Raw genomic sequence first — 14337 nt, forward strand, 5'->3', positions numbered from 1 at the left:
TGTTACTGTCACAGAGGTGCCCGGAGACCGTGGCAGTGAGTGCATTTCTATAAATCTTAAAAATCAATCAACTGATCAATATGTAGGGAGGGCTGGTAGACATGCCCACTTAGAGGACTAAATGCCTGGTCCAGCTTGGCCTTTCTCACTATTGAAGGGACATTGATAAACGGGATATGCAAAGGATCATAAAGATGACCCTTGTCTCTCTCTCTCCTTCCCACTCTTTTCAAAATCATGCATTTTGAAGGCAGCTGGGACCGAGGGAATTGAATATGCACATTTTGAAGGAAAGAAACCACTGATGCATCTATAAATACTGAGGAATAATAACGGAAGGAAAAGGGACAAGTTATTGACTGTGGTTAAAAGTATAGCAAAGAATAATGGGCCTCATCAGAAGAGGGAAACTTTTTAGCTGTAAGGATCCAACTTTCTAACAATGGGGTGTGGGGAGAGGTTTGTAGACAGAGGCCCCTCTCTGGGTGTTCAGAGCCAAGTAGATGAAAAACGAAAGAGTTTAGAGCAGTGAACAGTACTGCCTTCACCAGAAGCTTTATGGGGCCCTAGTGGTTTGTTTTTTCAGCCCCAAGATCTATAATTCTGTTTTTCTTTGTAGATTTTGTGTTGACTCATTTTGATTTCTCCATTTTTTCGCTCCCATTGCTCTCCTGTGCCTGTGGTTGTCTCTTTTTAAAATTTTATCTTGTGAGTCCAGTTTGCTTTCCTTTTTGTGCTGAGCCTTTGGTTTATTGAATGCATGCCCATGTTATTCATTCTGATGTTTTTCCTCGCAACTCTCTCTTGCTGGCATGGATGCTGGGCTATTTTAACACAATAACTACCCTTTAAAAGGAATCTATCTTTTACTCACTTCCTTACCTCAGGTTGCCTATTGCTGCTCTTTGCAAAGTTCATGACCAAGAACAGTTGGTCAGTCATATTGTCTTTGTACATAAAGGATGGTTTTTATATGTGGGTACGTTTATCCTGGGACTGTGAGGTAAGAAGACTGATTCCAAAACAAACACACTAGCATTTACATACAAAAACACACACAAACAACAAAACCTGCCCCTCATCATAGCCTCCTTATTCCATTCTACTGCTAAAGATCAAACACTTCTGGACTGTTCTTTTAGAATTGCCCCTAGAGCTTGTCTATAAATCACACAAGAAAAGTGGTCTTTTTGCTTAATAATCACACTTTTTTATTTGACCAAAAATTATATTACCTGGCATTTTCACCCACCTTTTTAAATTAAATCTGCTTCATATGGCTTTATATACAGGATGATATTCAAAATATTTGACAATGCAGGCCAATCAGAACAGACGCTGGTTATGACCAACAGTTATATCTGTAGCCATATATATCCTCTGAATATTAGTTCTGCTTTATGTTATTCCAAAACATTCTTTAAAATAAAAATACCCCATTTATGGTGAACTTTGATATTTTTTGACTTCTCAGTGTCCAATCCTAGCTGCTGTATTGGGGGAATTCCCCACTGTCTGTGGTCTTCATGATATAATGGGTAGTGCCTGGCATCTCAGTACTGATGGTAAAAGGGCAGAGGTTTTCCGCTTCCCACTCTCTGGCTTTCAGGAATGTGGCAGAGTCTTGGCCAATTAGATACTCTCTTGAGCAAATCCAAACAATGCAAAGGTATTTTAGTGTTCATTCAACAGGGAGGAAGCAACAGTATTTTGCCCAAAATACTGTTTTGGCAATGGTGTCCGATGGTGGTGAAGGAAGTGCCTTCTATTTCTAGTCTAGGAAGTACCTAGACTATTTCTGCTAAAAGATCATTGTGCTTGCTGCTTCTCAGCCCACAAGAGATGGTTCTTGTACATTTTCTTAGCCTGATCACCCAGGCACACTTCAATTCTCTGAGGTCCTAATTCCCTCTCCATAAATCCCCTATTTTATCGAGGAAAGTCAGAGATGATTTCTGTAACATGTAGCTGAAGGCATCCATTTAGGATTTCTAAAGAGATGGTCTCAGACTTTGAGAACAAGCAGATGTTTTTATTAAATGACAGAATCATTACGAGAAACAACTTGGCGGGCTGGGAGGTGGGCCCAAACCAACAAAATGAAACTAAGGAGGAATACATGCAAAATTCTGCATTTGGATTAATAAGGCAGAAATTTGACTGAGTGGCAGTTCACATAACAGTGTTCTGTGGTTTCATCTCGACCTAAAGCTCAATGTGGGAGTCCCTTGAGGTGTCCTGACCACCATCCTCAGGGAACAGAAGGTGGCCTTAGGAGCCTTGTATTTGGTTCTGTGTATTTTGTCTTGTGAACCAAATTAATTTTTAGGAAGTTCAATCAAATATCTCCCCTTCTATTATGACTTTTCTAGTTCTATAATCTATGCAAAATTAAAAAATTTTTTGAACGAAGAACTGTTTAAATCTCTTAAGATTATTTAATACTGTTGTGTACACCTTCCTTCATGAAATTAAAGAGATATTACAGTACAAAGCCAGACACATAGATCAATGGAACAGAGTAGAGAGCCCAGAAATAAACCCACGCATATATGGTCAATTAATTTATGACAAAGGAGCCAAGAATATACAATGGGAAAGGACAGTCTCTTCAATAAATGGTGTTGAGAAAACTGGACAGCCACATGCAAAAGAATGACACTGGACCACTATGTTATACCATACACAAAAATTAACTCAAAATGGACTAAAGACTTGAACATAAGACCTGAAACCATAAAACTCCTAGAAGAAAACATAGGCAGTAAGCTCCTTGACACTGGTCTTGACAATGATTTTTTGGATTTGACACCAAAGCAAAGGCAACAAAAGCAAAAATAAGCAAGTGGGACTACGTCAACTAAAAAGCTTTTGCACAGCAAAGGAAACCATAAACAAAATGAAAAGGCAACCTATAGGATGGGAGAAAATATTTGCAAATCATATATATCTGATAAGGGGTTAATATCCAAAATATATAAAGAACTCATACAACTCAATAGCAAAAAACCCAAACAATCCTGTGAAAAAATGGGCAGAGGATCTGAATAGACATTTTTCCAAGGAAGATATATAGATGGCCAACAGGTACATGAAAAGATACTCAACATCACTAATCATCAGGGAAATGCAAATCAAAACCACAGTGAGATATTATCTCACATCTGTCAGAATGGCTATTACCAAAAAGACAAGAAACAACAAGTGTTGGTAAGGCTGTGGAGAGAAGGGAATCCTTGTGCACCTTTGGTGGGAATGTAAATTGGTGCACCCACTGTGGAAAACAGTATGGAGTTTCCTCAAAAAATTAAAAGTAGAACTACCATATGACCCAGCAATTCTACTTCTGGGTATTTAGCCAAAGGAAATGACAACACTAACTTGAAAAGATATATGCACCCCCGGGGTTCATTGTGGCATTATTACAATAGCCAAGATATGGAAACAACCGAAGTATCCATCAATGGATGAATGGATAAAGCAAATGTGGTGTATATGTATACACAATGGAATATTATTCAGCCATAAAAAGAAGGAAATCCTGCCATTTGCAACAACACAGGTGGAGCTTGAGGGCATTATGCTAAGTGAAATAAATCAGACAGAGAAAGACAAATACAATATAATTTCACTTATATGTGGAACCTAAAAAAAAAACAAAACCAAACTCATAGATACAGAGAATATGTTGGTAGTTGCTCAAGGTGGGGGGGTGGGGTGGAGGGTTGGGGGAGAGTGAAATGGGTGAAGGGGGTCAAAATGTACAAAATTCCAGTTATAAAATAAATAAGTTCTGGGGATGTAAAGTACAGCATGGTGACTATAGTTAATAATACTGTACTGTATATTTGAAAATTGCTAAGATAAGTAGATCTTTAAAGTTCTACTCACAAGAAAAAAAATTTGTAACTACGTGTGGTGATGTTAACTAGACTTATTGTGGTGATCATTTTTTAATATATACATAAATAGAATCGTTATGTTGTACACCTGAAGTTAATAAATTAATATAATGTTATATATCAATTATATCTCAATAAAAAAAGATAAGAGACAGATATGATGGGCAATGAAACACTGAAGCATGAGGCCGTAAAATGTAATCCCCAAGTAACTAAATACATATATTTGTTCCCTCTTCCCATTCTTCTACTATCCTTCCTCTTTTATTATATATATACAAATAAGGAAGAAAATTCCTTGTTTTTATTATTAAATGTCCATAGAATTGTACTTCATCATTTGCAAATCAATTTTGTATGAATTTAATTATTTTACCCTCCAAATATATATACACACAAACACACTGTTATTTATCCTAGCTATTTATTAGCTCTACTTCACAGATGGAGAAACAAACTCGGAGAAGTAGGTTACTTGCTCAAGGTAACACAGTTAGCATATGACAGAGCTAGGATTTGAACTCTAATGTCACTTCATACTGTCCCACAACGTCATCCCTTGATTGAAATTAAGGTATATGTATCAACTGTATGGCATTTATTGAACTTGAGATTTTGATGTTTGAATGCTGAATGTTGTCAAGGAAATGCATATATTTGAAATGGTATAAGTTGATGTTAAAATAGAGTCCGGGATTTATCTGAAACTTCTACCAACTGTTAATAATAAATGCACTGACTTCTGGTTTCCGGTTCAATGTGTAAAGAGCTTAAAAGTCATCACTCTCATCTTCACAACAACAACAAAAAGCAGAACAAACTGAAAATCCACAACTGTTCTTTGATTCATTGGAGAATTGAGCAAACTGTTGCCTCAAAACTGGACAGACAGGTAACTGGTTACAGAGAATCACAACTTACCAGAGCAGAAGCCTGCAGCTGGAACCAGTATCAGCAGGAACACTTTAAACTGTAATTGATGAATTGCTAGAGGCTCAGTGTGTACAAGCTTGTGAGTCAAAAACTCTGGGTTGCCCAACTTAGGGGGTCCCTATACTTTCTTGTGTTTTACCTCCAGGAGACCCATCAGGATCTTTCTGTGAAGATAAGAGAAAAACTCTCTCATGCTTCTTGCAGGGTGTGTGTGTGGGGGAAGTAACTATTTTGAAATAGCCCAGAGCTTTCTATTCTCCTTAGCAATGCCTATCCTCAAGGGGACTGTTTTACCAGAGTCTAACCAACCTGGGGGAGGAGAAATACCCAACTCCAGCTCGCTCTAGCCTGTGATGTAGGAGAAGGGAAATACTCAGCTCAGGCTCACTAAAAGACCAAGGCCTAATCACAGGATTTATAGGATGCTTTCCCCACCCCTACACCATACCACTGCATCTGTAGGGCTCCTGTGTAATAAAAGGGGTTACAACAGAAAGAACTACACAGCTCAGACCTTATTTAAGGAGAAATCTCTAGGGAAACTCAAAGACAATAGGAGAGACAAAAACAAGGACACTAGAGGAAACTTGAACCTCTGACACCAAAACTACAGCCAACAGTAAAAGCTGCCTAACTCCTAGCCAGAAAACCAAACCTCACACAAAAGGCCTATTTAGCTTAGTTCGTTTTGTCTCATACATCATGTCTGGCTTTCAACAAAAGAATACAAGCCATGCTGAAAGGCAAAAACACACAGTCTGAAGCGACAAAGCAAGCATCAGAACCGGACTTAGATATGGCAGATATTTTGGAATTACTGGACCTGGAATTTAAAATAACTATGAGTAATAAGCTAAAGGCGCTAGTGGAAAAAGTGGAAAACGTGAAAGAAGACAGGGATAACGTAATCAGAGATAGAAACACTACGAAAGAATCAAAAGGAAATGATAGAAATAAAAAGTATTATAACAGAAGTGAATAATGCCTTTGATGGGCTCATCAGTAGAATGGACACGGCTAAGGAAGAATAAGTGAGTTTGAAGACATGTCAATAGAAACTTCTTAAGTTAAAAAGCAAAGAGAAAAGGGCCGGCCCAGTGGCGTGGCGGTTAAGTTCGCGTGTTCCACTTCAGCGGCCCAGGGTTCGAAGGTTAGGATCCTGGGCACAGACTGATGCACCGCTTGTCAAGCCATGCTGTGGCGGCGTCCCATATAAAGTAGAGGAAGATGGGCAGGGATGTTAGCCCAGAGCCAATCTTCCTCAGCAAAAATAGGAGGATTGGTAACAATGTTAGCTCAGGGCTACTTTTCCTTACCAAAAAAAAAAAAAAAAAACGCAAAGAGAAAAAAGAACAAAAAAGATGGAACAGAATATCCAAGAACTGTGGGACAATTACAAAAGATGTAGCATGTGTAATGGAATATCAGAACGAAACAGAGAAAGGAACAGAAGAAATATTTGAAGCAATAATGGCTGAGATTTTCCTAAATTAATGATAGGAACAAAACCACAGATCCAGGAAGCTCAGAGAACAAGCAGGAAATATGCCAAAAAATCTACACCAGGGCATAACCAATCATCCCTGATATTGAGACCATAATCATATTCAAACTGCAGAAAATCAAAGAGAAAATCTTGAAAGAAGCCAGAAGAAAAAAACACCTCACCTATAGAGGAGCAAAGATCAGAATTATATCGGACTTCTCGTCAGAAATGATGCACGCAAGAAGAGAGTGGAGTGAAATATTTAAAGTGTTGAAAGAATTTTACCAACTTAGAATTTTGTAACCAGGAAATTATCCTTCAAAAGTGAAGAAGAAATAAAGGCTTTCTCAGACAAACAAAAATTGATGGAATTTGTTGCCAGTAGACCTGTCTTGCAAGAAATGTTGAAATAATTCTTCAGAGAGAAGGAATATATCATAGGTCAGAAACTCAAATCTACATAAAGAAAGAGCATTAGAGAAGGAACAAATGATGGTAAAATAAAATATTTTATTTTTCTTATTCGTAATGATCTAACAGATAATAGCTTGTTCAAAATAATATTAACAACAATGTATTCGATCATTACAGCTTATGTGTAAGTGAAACGAATGACAGCAATGTTACAAGGGAAGGATCGGGAATATTTTGTCTAGGGAACTTGGACTACCTGGGAAGAAGTACAGTGTGATTTGAAAATGGACTTGGATTAACTGTAAATGTATATTGCAAATGCTAGGGCAACCACTAAAAAAGTTACACAAAGATATGCTAAGATAGGAGAGAAAATGAAATCATATAAAATGCTCAATTAAAACCAGAGAAGGCAGAAAAAGAGTGGAAGACAAGAAAAGAAACAGAGAACAAGGGCAATGAATAGAAGACAGCTACAAATATGGTAAATAGTAATCTAACTATGTCAATAATCACTTTAAGTGTGAATGGTCTAAATACACCAAAAAGTGTGTTAGTAAGTGTTTTTAATTCGTCAATAATAAAATGCCCAGATCCTCCCTTCTCCTTTTCTTGATAAAGGCTCTGATTATTATGCAGTGCTGATGGCACTGGTATTAGAAGTTGGGGGCAAGGGGACTGAATTAGAAGAGAATTAGAGAAGATATTGAGCTGGGCTTGAGACGCCACTTGAGTTACCCCTAAGGAGCTGGTGGGCATCATGAGATCAATAGATTTTCCCATATGTCTGGAGTCCAGGCTCATCTGTTTTTCCTGTGTTCCCTAGGGGTCCCCAAGGACCATAGCCACTAAAGGATCAACCTGGTGGTGGTATTGTATTTCAACTCAGTCAGTGTTTGATGATCACTTAGTATATGTTTGATGATCACTTAGTATATACCCAGTGTAGGTGCTGGACACTCAAAAATGAATGAGACACAGTCCCTGCAATCACAGTGCTGGGCAGATGGACACATAAACAAATTAGTTAAAGGATGAGCAGCAAGTTGCTGGGCTTCATGATTTATGAATTGTCTAGTTTTTACACTCAGAGGTCCAAAACCAGTTTTTAGATAGATTTTGTTTGGTCTGCATATATTTAAACTTAAAAGAATTGTTGCCAATATTTATAAATTAGGAGAATTCACATAAATATAAGGATTTTTAGCTCTTTGGGAAAAAAAAGAAAATCTGCCATCACTGGCCCTGCCTTCCCATGCAGTGACGATAAGACAGAGCTAAGGCAAGGTTATGTCCTTTGGATAAGTCGTGCATTCTCCAGCTTACCACACTCTCTACCACTCCCTATCGTCCCTGACATTGAAGCCAAGTGTTAGCTGCTTTTCATCCTTGTGCTTATACTATTCCCCTGGGTCCATTTTACTCATATACATTATCTCCCAGCCCTGTAAGCATTTGAGTTTACGGCCTCTATTCCAACTTTAATTTTCATGAAAAACTATAAATAAGAGCCAAGTGAGTAATATTTTATATAATTACCAATATTTAAGGGAAGTTTCAGTTTATGCCTGTTGTCCTTAACAGCACTCCCTCCAAAGTGTCCTGATGCTGCATACCCAAAGTAGACATTTATTCTCGAACAGAGGGCCTCCAAATCTCAGACAAGGGATTAACCTTTCTGTCTCTCTACTCTGGTCTGGAGAGGAGGACAGGACCACTTCGGTAGGATTTATCCTACCTATCTTAGTTTTGCTGCAAAGTTCAGCAGCCTTTGGATTCCAGACATTCATCATCTCTCAAGCTGGCCATGTTCCTCCTTTCTCTTAGGCGTCTGGGGTGGAGACTGGTGGTGACCGTCTGTAGCTGAAGGAGTGTCAGCTCCAGAGTTTCCACCTGCAATTTGGATGATCATGCTTTTTCTGTCAGGATCAGACCAGAAGAGTAAAAAGGCACAGTGGCAGGTGCAGGGAGGGACACAGTCATGTGCACCAGAAGGCTGCTCGTGCAATGCCGTGGCATCTAGGTTAGGGGGAATCTGCATTTTGTTGGTGGCCATGGAGGGTAAGGCAGTGTGGCCTTGTGATTTGGTACGTAGGCCTTGAGTCCAGGCAGACCTGGTCTCTTACCTTATTATCCTACTGAGTAGCTGTGAGACTCTGGACTAGAGACTTAGCCTCTCTCTGCTTCAGTTTCCTCTTCTGCAAAAGGAAGAAACTAGATAGTATCTTATAGGTTGTTGTAAAGATTAAATGTGAGTAAAACCCTGAACACAGTGCCTGGCACATTGCAATTGTTCAATCAACAAATGGCAATTTTATTGTTGTCGCTGTAACTGGTATAGAGTTGTTAGATAAAATACAGGATGCCCCATTAAATTTGAATTTCAGATAGATAATGAATATATATATATATTTAAGTATAAGAATGTCCCATGCAATATTTGGGATAGACTTATATTAAAAAATTTTTGTTGTTTATCTGAAATTCAGATTTAACTGGGTGTCCTGTATTTTATTTGCTATATCTGGCAATCCTAAACCAGTACACTCCAAAATCTCATTCATTCATTCGTTCATTCAGGCAACACATATTTATTGAGTACCTACTGTATTCCAGGTACTGTTCTCGGGGCTGACAGAAAGTAAACCAAACAAGGACTGCTGACCTTGAGGAGGTTACATTCTAGCGGGAAGGGGCAGATAACAAACAGCAGACATAGTAACTAATTAAACTATGCAGTATATGAGGTGATTACAAGTGCCTCGGAAAAAAGAGAAGGTAGAGTAGGTTAGAGGATGCTATAAGGAGGTGGTACAGGTAGCGATATTCATTAAGGTGGTCCCTGGAAGCCACTTAACAGATGAGACTGAACAAAGACTGGAAGAAGGTGAAGGAGCAGGAGCTTATATAGTGTGTACACTTTAAGTAAAGCTGCTGAGCCAGGGAGAGTGCCTGGCACATTCCAGAGACAGCTAGGAGTCTGAGTCCACTTGCATCCCATGTAGAGCATGACCTCAAAGCTTGAGCAGCTGCCCCGGCCATTACTTTAAAGCTGCCAATTTCCACCAGGCAGCTGACCTCCAAAGCTCCTCTTTGGCCAACAGGAAGTCACCTTCTGCTTCTTGAGACCAGCACCTCCAGAAGAGCCATGACAAGAGTGAGGCCAGTGAGGCACCAGGATATAAAATTTCAGGAGGTGCTTAATCTCAGGGGCATGACCTGACTGCCTCCTTGAATTTTGTGTCCTAGGGACCCCACTTCGTCACCTTAGTCCTGGCCCTGCTTCTACAGGTGAGGAGCTATTTAACTCCAAAGTCTCTTCCCTTCCAGCGGCGCACACAGCATCTCCACCTCGCCCCTTACGGGAACTGCTGCTCTGGGCTGTGCTGAACTCAGGCTGGTCCTCTCTGCTGGGCCCTCCCACATTCACAGCCATCTCCTCTCCAGGGCCCACTCTCTCTCCCTCTGATCTGGGTCCCTGCGGGAAGCCTAGTCTCTCAGGTGTTCTGCATATGTTTGAACCTCAACTGTGGGCTGGGTTTAAGGTCTTGCTGACAAGGCTTCTGGGCCCCATGCAAATTTAGGGATGTGTCTGAGCATCCATTCCAGGGTTAGCAAACATTTCATGGAGACAAAAAGTTTCTGGAACATTCTGAAAGGGTGCCTGAGGTCAAGTTCCCCAGAGATGAGGATTTGGGTATAGGTGATTTATCAAAGAAGGGCTTCTAGGAAAAACTGGTAAAGGAGGGAAGAAGCAGGTCAGGCAGGGGAGAAATTTCAGGCAGATCCCTGGGGAGGGCAGCACAGCCGGATCCCTCAATCTGAATGAATCTGGAATGTGCAGGAGCATCAGAGGTGTCCAGACCAGAGGCAGAGGGTTGGTAGTCATCCTCTTGCACCTATCAGTCATAGGTTAAGGGCTGCCCCAGGGTGGGGGTTTGGGGGCATACACTTCCAGGCACTTGGGGCTTTGTGTTCCTGCAGACAGAAGTGACTCCAGGTAGGCCCCGTGGTGTAGTGGTTAAGTTCAGTGCACTCTGCTTCGGTGGCCTGGTTCACAGGTCCGGATCCCAGGCGCACACCTACACCACTTGTCAGCCACGCTGTGGCGGCAACCCACATACAAAATAGAGGAGGATTGGCACAGATATTAGCTCAGGGTTAATCTTCCTCAAGCAAAAAGGAAGACTGGCAACGGATGTTAGCTCAGGGCCAATCGTTCTTGACAACAACAGCAAAAAGTGACTCCAGTAGCCTGAGGAAGTCCTCCAGAAGAAGAGTTACAGGTGCACAATTTTGAAGGCTAAGGTTTTTGAAGCACATGGAGGGGTGCATACAAAACAGATGAAAGAATCCTAGGGCATCTGGGTGGAACAGAAGGTGGGTACATGCCCAGAATCCATGGAAGACTTACAAGGACTGTGTGGCCCCCAAACCAACTTAACCTAACAGATCTGGGTGGGCAAACCTCAGTCCACTGGCCAAACCCAGCTGCTGCCTATTTTTGTTAACAGAGTTTTATTTAAATGCGCCCATTCCCATTTGTTTACATCCCATTTGTTTTTGTGCCACAAAAGCAGAGTATGGCCCACAAAGATAAAATATTTTATGTCTTTGACCCTTTACAGGAAATGCTTGCCCACCCCTGTGATAAATCCTGATCTTGACCTCGGCTCCACATATTCAGTTACACTGTTATTACTCTTTCAAATCTTAGGCCTTTCGTCTGTACTATGGAGGCTGATCAGGGTTTGGATGTGAGGATAGGGAAGGAGCAATAGGCCAGGAGAACACCAACTGTAAGGAGAGTCCCCCAGCTGAGAAAGTTGGGGGAATATGTGCAAGAAACAGAGAACAGGCTCATCTGGTTAAACTGGGAATGCTTCTTACCCTTTCAGTTTTGGGGAAAGTAAGGACAAAGTAAGTTTAAAGGAGAGAAGCAGAAGACAAAGGTCTAGGGAGAGGGGAAGAAGCAGGATGGGGCGCTGCTCTGCCAGGGGGAGGGCAGGTGTCTCCCCCAGTTTTTTGCTCTCTGCAGGAAGTATAAATAGTTCCCTTCAGAGGTCAATGCTTCCTGTGAAGGGGAATACTAGAGAAATCTTCTGTTGTTATCCTCTTTGGAGCCTTCAGATTCATTTATTTTTTTTCTCTTTTTGTTCCTTCTGAGGAGTCTGATAGTTCTAGAAACAGAAATGAAGAATACATACAATAATGGGCAAGTACTTGAGCCCACATTACTTTTTGGAAAGACTGGTTGTACTGTAACCTTCTAGGGCAGAGCCAGGAGCCTGTGGAGACTTTTTTTCCCTCTTTTCAAAGCAAAAGTAGGAATTTAAACAGTGGGAGTGTGTTAGAAAGTAAGTGTGAAGCTTGTGTTATTGGAAAGAAACAACTAAAAATATTTGATGTGTGTGTGTTGGGGTGTGTATTGTTAAATTAGATGGCAGAGAATGGTTTTGATGGGTTTAAGCTATATTCCCATGCCATTATATCCTAGACTGGCTCCTCATTAGGTGCAAGTGTATAATGCTTAGTGTGCGCATGATATGGTCATCAAAGGCTTTGATATAGTTTAGACTTACATGAAGACAAAACCATTCTTTCAATGTAAGGCAGAGGGTCTCACCTTAAGAAAGAGCTCATGATGTCAACCACCACAGTCCTGCCAATACCTGGGGATGCAGGTCTCCATGACTGAAACCTACTTTTCTTCACTAGTGCCTCTTGGTTGCTTAGAAAATCATGTGTGGAAAACAGTCTCAGACATTATGTCTCCTCCCAGACACCCAGGGGCTGTTGTGTTTTCCTCTAAGATGGGCTGCATATGGGTCTAGTCAGGATTCTGGGTAAATAATTACTGAGTTTAGCCAACTCATGTAGCTGTGGTGTTTCATAGAGATGGGATTTCAAGATATATGAGTTCCGTTTTTGATTTCCTAATTTACCATCTGTCTCTGCAGTTTAAGACAATTATTTGAAAGAGCCCATAAATGTTAAAATAGAGAAATATAAAGGTAAACAGTTGAAGTATAATACACTTAGAATGGAAATGTCTTTGTTTCTTTGTATTTTCTAATTTTTCTACAACAAACATCGTTTACTTGTATAATACAAGATAACAACAGCAAAAACTGGAAAGAAAAACAAGCAAAACTGTTTCCTAATTGATATTTTTTCCTTCATCTGTAGTTATAATGTGGGCCAAGTGGTGACCAGAACCACAGGACCAAGTGGACTCGTCTGAGGCCCAGTGATCCGCTTCAATGACGTGTAGTGTTTAGTAGGTCTAGATGAAAGTCAGTCTTAGTGGATCTTTCTCTATGAGAACCTTTATTAGTAGCATAAGTATGTCTAAGCAGGCTTCACATCTCAGATAAGAGTGCAAGATTTGGAAATGAAGACAGTAATATCTAAATATGGTAGGAATCTAAGAAAAGCCAACTCTTTTCTGCTTTTATCCAGCATCTTAACAAGAGCATCTGCAAAGAACTTCAATATTATAGTTCACCATGAATGCTTTTATTGCATTTGGCCTCTTGTTCTTTGACTGAAGTTCACTTTTTGGAGCTACTCCAGTTCTGGATCGGTGTGGTTATATCGGCTCTCCTACCAATGCGTATGTGCACATAGCTAAACACCCTGGAAACATCCCCACTTTCAGAGATAATGCACCAGTGACCTCAATAATGAGGCCCATTAACACATACAGAGCCTGCCATGCAGATACCAGACTTCAGTGGTGCAAATAAAGCAACTAGAAGAGAGTAACTTGTTCCTAAGTTACCCTCAGCAGGTCTGGTAAAGCTTAGATGCCCTTAACAGTTAGGAGCATAACTAAATTCTTAAAAGTGACATGAGAGTTTCAAAGAAAGCTCTGGAGTGGACCCGCCAGTCTAGATCCCAGGTCAACTTCCTGTTTCTACACACACTGCATGTTCTTCACTTGCTGATGGGATTAGTCAAATAACCTGTGGGGTTCACTGACTTTCTCTTTCACTTTTCAACTGATTTCAACTCATTTGCCTTTGGAATGATTGGAACTCTCTGTGTTCTTATCTGGAGCCCCTAACTCTCAGTGATCATGAAATGGCATAACACGTAGAGGCATTTCTAATTTCCCTTTATGTATCTTTTACTATTTCTGCCAAGCACTAATCATTCAGGCTATGTTCACCTAAATCATAGTGGACTTGGTAATTAGACAATTGGAATTTATCATCAACAACTATAAGCCTTTCCTGAACTGTGTCATACATCAGACACTGTACTTTACACTGGTGATGCAAAGATGTGGTGGTGTCAGACACTATTTCCCTGGGGTTCACTGTGTATCCACCTTGGTGAATATTCTAATTCCTAATGTATTCAAATACCAGATCTACTTATGAACTATGGGGTCTTGGTCAAGGCTATTAACTTTTATGATTCTTAGTTCTTTTCTATAAAATAGAAATTATCACACTTCCAAGGGCTTATGTTAGAAGCAAACAAAACAATGTACATGAAAAAGCTTTGAAAACTATATAAATATGAGATTACTGTTACTCTTATTAGACAAGGAAGATGTGTCACATATAAATGACAACTAGTTAGAAGAATATA

This window comes from Ceratotherium simum, chromosome 1, assembly GCF_057802395.1.
Source record: "Ceratotherium simum simum isolate JZ-2026a chromosome 1, ASM5780239v1, whole genome shotgun sequence".
Taxonomy (NCBI): domain Eukaryota; kingdom Metazoa; phylum Chordata; class Mammalia; order Perissodactyla; family Rhinocerotidae; genus Ceratotherium; species Ceratotherium simum.